The following is an 8,114-nucleotide window of genomic DNA, read 5'->3' as shown; positions in this document are numbered from 1 at the left end:
TGCCTGCTGCACCTGCACGCCTACTTTCAATGACTGGTGTACCACGACACCCAGGTCTCGTTGCATCTCCCCTTCTCCTAATCGGCCACCATTCAGGTAATAGTCTGCTTTCCTGTTCTTGCCACCAAAGTGGATAACCTCACATTTATCCACATTATACTGCATCTGCCATGCATTTGCCCACTCACCTAACCTATCCAAGTCACGTTGCAGCCTCCTAGCATCCTCCTCACAGCCAACACTGCCCCCCCAGCTTCGTGTCATCCGCAAACTTGGAGATTCAATTCCCTCCTCCAAATCATTAATATATATTGTAAATAGCTGGGGTCCCAGCACTGAGCCTTGCGGTACCCCACTAGTCACTGCCTGCCATTCTGAAAAGGACCGGAATGGCCGGGTTAATTCCCGGAATGGCGGGACTGTCGTATGTTGAAAGGCTGGAGCGATTGGGCTTGTATACACTGGAATTTAGAAGGATGAGGGGGGATCTTATTGAAACATATAAGATAATTAGGGGATTGGACACATTAGAGGCAGATAACATGTTCCCAATGGTGGGGGAGTCCAGAACAAGGGGCCACAGTTTAAGAATAAAGGGTAGGTCATTTAGAACGGAGATGAGGAAGAACTTTTTCAGTCAGAGGGTGGTGAAGGTGTGGAATTCTCTGCCTCAGAAGGCAGTGGAGGCCAGTTCATTGGATGCTTTCAAGAGAGAGCTGGATAGAGCTCTTAAGGATAGCGGAGTTAGGGGGTATGGGGAGAAGGCAGGAACGGGGTACTGATTGAGAGTGATCAGCCATGATCGCATTGAATGGCGGTGCTGGCTCGAAGGGCTGAATGGCCTACTCCTGCACCTATTGTCTATTGTCTATTGTCTATTGACCCGTTTATTCCTACTCTTTGCTTCCTGTCTGCCAGCCAGTTCTCTATCCACATCAATACTGAACACACAATACCGTGTGCTTTAAGTTTGTATACTAATGTCTTATGTGGGACATTGTCGAAAGCCTTCTGGAAGTCCAGATATAACACAGATATAACACGTTGAAAGACTGGAGCGGCTAGGCTTGTATAAACTGGAATTAAGAAGGATGAGAGAGTATCTTATCGAAACATATAAGATTATTAAGGGGTTGGACACGTTAGAGGCAGGAAACATGTTCCCAATGTTGGGTGAGTCCAGAACCAGGGGCCACTGTTTAAGAATAAGGGGTAGGCCATTTAAAACGGAGATGAGGAAAAAAAAATTCAGTCAGAGAGTTGTAAATCTGTGGAATTCACTGCCTCAGAAGGCAGTGGAGGCCAATTCTCTGAATTTAGCATTCAAGAGAGAGCTAGATAGAGCTCTTAAGGATAGCTGAGTCAGGGGGTATGGGGAGAAGGCAGGAACGGGGTACTGATTGAGAATGATCAGCCATGATCACATTGAATGGTGGTGCTGGCTCGAAGGGCCGAATGGCCTCCTCCTGCACCTATTGTCTATTATCTATTGTCTATTGTCTTTCTACTCATCAACATTAATCTAATTTGCCCTCATGGAGACCATTCCCCAATAATGCCTTGCATCTTTAAATGTCTAAATACCTGTTAAATGGTTCATTACAGATAATCAACCACTGTGTAAAAAGCTTAGAGCACAGATCCTCTTTAAACCTCATTCCTCTCACTTCAGACCTGGTGGGCCGAAGGGCCTGTTTCCACACTGTATCTGTATCTCTAAACTAAATAAACTAAATATTGTAATTGTACCCGCCTGTACCATTTCCTCTGGCAGCTCATTCCATGTACCCACCAGCCTCTGTGAAAAAGTTGCCTTTTAAGCCCCTTTTAAATCTTTCCTCTCTCAACTTATATCTCTGCCCTCGAGTTTTAGAATCCTCTACAGTGGGGGGAAAAAACCCTGTTCATTCACCCTATCTTATGATTTTATACACCTTTATATGGTCACCCCTCAGCCTACTATGATCCAGGGGGAAAAGGTCCAGCCTCTCTTTATAACTCAAGCCCTTTAATCCTGATAATGTTGTGGTGAATCTTTACCACCACCTTTTCCAGTTTACTGACATCCTTCCTATGTCTGGATGACCAGAATTGCATACAGTACTTGTAATGTCCTCTGTAAGACCCTGTTGTGGCTAGCACAATGAATATACGCCCGACATCTTGTAAGAAGATTTTATTACTGATCCTGCACCTGGAAACTTCTAGAAGGTCACCTGACCTCAGTCCCAAGGCACAAGCCCATTGGCCCTAGAAGGTCATCTGACCTCAGTCACAAGGCACAAGCCCATTGGCCCTAGAAGGTCATCTGACCTCAGTCACAAGGCACAAGCCCATTGGCCAGCTTCTGCTCTTGGCCTCAAGGGGGCACTAGCATTTACATTACATATACATCACATCTCCCCCTTTACTTTAATCACATCACATCCCCCCCTTTACTTTAATTACATAACAGTACTCAAAGTGTGATTTCACCAGTGACTTGTACTGCTGTAACTTGACAGTCCAACTCCTGTACTTAATGCCCTGACTGATGAAGGCAAGCGTGTCAAAGGCTTTCTTCACCGCCCTGCCCACCCCTGTCTCCACATTAACGGAACCTCTCGCCTTAACCTTAACCCCATTTTAGCTGCACCCCTGGCCCTCTGATCCACAACACTCTCCAGGGCCCTTTCATTTCCTGTGCAAGTCTTGCCCTGTTTCAACTAACCAAAGTGCAGCACCTCACACGTATCTGAGTTAAATTCCATCCGCCATTCTTTGGTCCACTTCCACAGTTGATCTATATCCCATTGTAATATTTGATAACCCTTTTACAATGCCCACTATACCATCAGTTTTGGTTTAATCCTCACAATTACTCACCATCTTAATGACATTGGAATCAAAATAGTTAATATAGATGGCAAATAACAATACACCCTGCACCAATTCTCTGTGGCACAACACTGTTCACTGGTCTCCAAACTGAAAAGCAACCCTTCACTACCACCCCATTACTCATTCCATCAGGCCAACCTTGAATATATTTAGAAACATAGAAACATAGAAAATAGGTGCAGGAGTAGGCAATTCTGGCCCGCGCGGCCATTCAATACGATCATGTTTGACCATCCAAAATCAGTACTCCGTTCCTGCTTTCTCCTCATATCCCAAATTTAGTTTTTACTCTATCCAAAACTTTTGTTTTGTTCGGCATCAAAGTATTTTCCCGATTAAACAGATATCTACATGAAGGGAAATAAAGATGTAAGTATTCAAGATAAAAGAGATGGTGAGAATGTCATTGTGGCCCAATCTAGTCATGTCAAACACTCATGAAACAGGTGAAAATTAGGAGCAGGAACTTTTTGAATAGTTTAAAAATGATGTGTTACACAAGTACAAATAGATATGTTTCCAAAAAGATGTGGTTAAGGAGCATGGTACTAAGACATTCACTTTGGGTTTCAGCCATAACATTTCCATTTTCTTTACATTAGGGTGTTGCATTCTTATATAACTGAGCATCTGGTATCAGAATTTAGAGATGAGCAAAGACTATGTGTGTGATTTGCTTAAAATCACTTATTTTGAACTGCTGGCTCTGGGGCTGAGATATGGAGACAGCTTTTAAACATTGCACATCACCTTTACAGCACATTAGGAATAAAATACTAGCATGAATAGTGATAGGTGATAGTAAAACTATTGAGTAGTCATTATATATTCTTTGGAACAATATTTTCTTCGTGATTTTATCCTGTCATCTATAATCAAGACATTAAATAAATATATATATATATACGCCCAGCTTTTTCTGGTACACTGAGGATAGAACAATAAATTCTAGTCTTACTAATAGTGCCCCACAAATGAATTTTAAAAAACTGCACGAACGTTGAATATGTAAGAGGAGATTTGTCTCGACCCGCAAAGTCATTTATTCCTTCTCACCAGAGATGCTACCTGTCCCAACATTTTGTGCCTATCTTTGTTGAACATGTAAAATGCATTAATTTAAATTAACTTCCTCTCAGTGGAAGAACATTTTTTTTTTTTTTTTAAGTTACTGTTTATTTTTTTTAATCAACTGGGGGTTCAGTTTCCATCAACATTGACTGCCTGTAAACCTTTGTATGATGTAACAGGCACATAGGTTACCAATGTGTAGAGGGGGGATCTTATAGAATCTTATAGAAACTTACAAAATTCTTAAGGGGTTGGACAGGCTAGATGCAGGAAGATTGTTCCCGATGTTGGGGAAGTCCAGAACAAGGGGTCACAGTTTAAGTTTAAGGGGAAGTCTTTTAGGACCGAGATGAGAATGTTTTTTTTCACACAGAGTGGTGAATCTGTGGAATTCTCAGCCACAGAAGGCAGTTGAGGCCAGTTCATTGGCTATATTTAAGAGGGAGTTAGATGTGGCCCTTGAGGCTAAAGGGATCAGGGGGTATAGAGAGAAGGCAGGGACAGGATACTGAGTTGGATGATCAGCCATGATCATATTGAATGGCGGTGCAGGCTCGAAGGGCCGAATGGCCTACTCCTGCAACTATTTTCTATGTTTCTATGTTAGGAGAGTCCTCATCCTCATTACATTTTCTAGACAAACGCACTGCAGTGCGATATGGAACATTCCTTACACCTTTAGGCCAAACAGCCTTGTTTGGACGAGTATCAATGTGGACATCAGGGGTGCCCATTTCCTTCACAGCAAATTTTCGGATCTCTTTAATGATGGAGCACGCCGCTTAAAGCCAATGCTGTGGATGCGCTTGTGCACATTTATGGAATATTCCCTGGTCACCGCCTCGTTGATGGCAGAACAACCTTTCTTTTTCTCTCCTCCTTTCTTTGCTGGGGCCATTCTGCCGGGGAAATGTCGGAACATGTTGGTGCTGAACTGGCAAACCACTGCCTCAACCTTCAGCAAAAATTTGTTTCGGCATCACTCCTCATTAACCGTCTCCCCTCACCCTCCACATCCACCAACTCCCCCTCTCGTGATTCAACTCGCTGTTGGCTTCTTTTCCAAGGCTGTATACAACAGAGCTATCGGAGAAACAGCATCAGGCTAAATGCAAATTGGAGGAACGACATCCGGCTAAACGCAAATTGGAGGAACAGCATCTCATTTTTTGCTTGGGCAGCTTATCCCCCAGCGGTATGAACATTGACTTCTCTGACTTCAAGTAACCCTTGCTTCCCTCTCTCTCCATCCCTCCCCCTTCCCAGTTCTCCGACCAGTCTGACTGTCTCCGACTAGGTATTATCTCTGTTTGCTTTGTGGTTACCTTCTTCCAGCTCACAATGATCTATTCTACATTTTCATTGATCTCCATCCCCTTTGTCCTGGTTTCACACCTTACACTTCCTTATCTCTGTATCTTCCTCTCCCCTGACATCAGTCTGAAGAAGGGTCTCGACCTAAAATGTCGCCCATTCCTTCTCTTCAGTGATGCTACCTATCCCACTGAGTTACTCCAGCATTTTGTGTCCATCTGGTATGAATATTGATTTCTCTAACTTCAAGTAACCCCTGCATTCCCTTTCTCTCCATCCCTCCCCCACCCAAGTTGCAGCAGCTTCTCGCTCTCACCTAGCAAACAGCCTGTTTCCTTTATCATCGTTACTTTTTTGCACATTTTTCATTCATTTGTTCTATATCTCTCGACATCATTGTCTCTATGTCTCGTTTCCCTTTCCCCTGACTCAGTCTGAAGATGGGTCTCGACCCAAATCATCACCCATTCTTTCTCTCCAGAGATACAGCCTGAGTTACTCCAGCATTTTGTGTCTATCCAGAGTTATTATTATTATTATTATTTTTTTTTTTTTTTAGATTTAGAGATACAGCACGGAAACAGGGCCTTCGGCCCACCGAGTCCGCGCCGCCCAGCGATCCCCGCACATTAACACTATCCTACACACACTAGGGACAATTTTTACATTTACCCAGTCAATTAACGTACATACCTGAACGTCTTTGGAGTGTGGGAGGAAACCGAAGATCTCGGAGAAAACCCACGCAGATCATGGGGAGAACGTACAAACTCCGTACAGACGGCGCCCGTAGTCAGGATCGAACCTGCGTCTCCGGCGCTGCATTCGCTGTAAGGCAGCAACTCTACCGCTGCGCCACCGTGCCGCCCAGTGGTTTCATTTTTGTGGTTAGCCATTTGCATTGAATTTCAAATTTTGAAGATGCTGTTTAGCCAACCATAGCTGTTCAATGATGTACTTGTCTGACTGAAGTCATGTTGCTATGGGATACAGGGGATTTGTAATGGCATCTTAACATCCTATTCAAATTGGCCTCACTAAACAACAGGGATCCAACCGATTACGACCGTTGGAGCAAAAGCTGCAGATACCGTAAGCCTGCAACAAAAATGAGAAATGCTGGAAACTCTCTGCCGGCCGAGCTGAGTGAGAGTATAAGAAAATAACTGCAGATGCTGGTACAAATTGATTTATTCACAAAATGCTGGAGTAACTCAGCAGGTCAGGCAGCATCTCGGGAAAGAAGGAATGGGTGACGTTTCGGGTCGTGACCTTTCTTCAGACTCCTTTTTTAATTTTTTTTAAATTTATTTATTTATTTAAAAAATAATTTTTCTTTTTTAAAATATTTTCGGCGCGCGTCCAGAGTCGCCACCGCACCGCCCCTCCAAAGGAGGGGAGGTGGCGTCTCGTCCAGCCGCGGCACGTGCCCAGCCCCGCTTCGCACCCCAGCCCAACCGACCCAGCCCTTAGAGCCAATCCTTATCCCGAAGTGAGTGAGAAATGGAGACACAGGTTTAAATCTAGAACTCTTCCTCTGAACTTAAATATGAGGAACCACCCGCAACAAGAGGGAGGGAGGGTGTGTAGAATTCAGCAGGAATACCAAAATTGTCAAATGTAACAATGACTTTAAAATCCAGCAAATTAAGTATTCAATATTTGTTTTTTTCTGATTTAAACATTCGAAGGTCATCACTGCCAAGGGCAGCCATTATTGTCTGTCCTTTATTGCCCAGTCCCTTGGCCCACTGAGACCGTGCCAACCCGCGATCACCTGTACACTTTCAATATCCTTCATACTAGGGACAATTTACAGTTTTTACACTGGCCAATTAACCTGCAAACCTGTACATCTTTGGAGTGTGGGAGGGCACTGGAGCCACTCAGAAAAACTCCACGTGGTCACAGGAAGAATGTACAAACACGTACAGACAGCACTCATAGTCAAGATCAAACCCGGGTCTCCGGCGCTGTAAAGCAGCAACTCTACCACTGCGCCGCCCTATATACAGTTCCCTGGATTCTTCAATTCCCTAATATTCACAACATGTATCTACATTCTCATTAAGTTGGCAATAATCTAACTTGAACGTGCCTCAAGGGTAGAGAATTCCAGAGACACTCTATTCCATTCTCAGTCATGTCCACTCCAAGAGGTCCATTCGCATGACATTCTGGACTGATAGTTTCTACAAATATTCTCCACTTACCTTCTAAAGGTTAGCGCTCCCATCCCATGTATCAAGACTTCCAATCAGAAAGGAATTACAGTGTGAGATCACACTGATTCATTGAGGAGTACTATCACTGTGAGTTCACTCCCTATCAATAGGGATTGCGATACAAGGTCATTCCCCATTGACAATAGGGATCACACAGTAATCACTGTTGTTCGAGCATGATTGCACAGTGATCCCCAATGATAGCAAGTAAATCTCAAACAATCATCTCAAGGATGTGATCTTATACAGTAAACATCCCGAAGAAACTGCTCTGCCACATTACTCACTCCTGATGGACTGTGCTTTTAACACAGTGATGTACATAGAAAGGTTTGTGAATCCCCAAATACTTCTCAGTCTTTTCCTTCGGCTTGCCTCTGAAACAGTATATCATGTTATTGCAAAATGTGCTTGACTTGAAGGAAAATAGAAAACTCTGGAAACACTTTTTGGGTCAGGCAGCATCTCACGGAAAGAAAGACAAAGTTAATATCTCTGTCAGATGGATTGCAATCTGGATGTCAAGTGTACTGCATGTGCTTGGAGATCAGTAGCCGACCCAGATGAAACAGAACCAAGGTTAATTTGAGAGACCATCAAAGTTAACAAGTGCTGCCTGAGCTC

The 8,114-nt window shown here is 43.7% G+C and overlaps 1 pseudogene; it reads right to left on the bottom strand.

Annotated features, from left to right (window-relative positions):
- Nucleotides 1-4,080: 4,080 nt before the first annotated feature.
- On the bottom strand, nucleotides 4,081-4,857 carry LOC144609045 (large ribosomal subunit protein eL31-like; annotated as a pseudogene).
- Between the last annotated feature and the right edge of the window lie 3,257 nt (nucleotides 4,858-8,114).

The sequence above is a fragment of the Rhinoraja longicauda genome, chromosome 2, assembly GCF_053455715.1.
Source record: "Rhinoraja longicauda isolate Sanriku21f chromosome 2, sRhiLon1.1, whole genome shotgun sequence".
NCBI lineage: Eukaryota > Metazoa > Chordata > Chondrichthyes > Rajiformes > Arhynchobatidae > Rhinoraja > Rhinoraja longicauda.
Note: the sequence above shows the minus strand (reverse complement) of the source record. Positions and strands in the feature narration are given on the sequence as shown.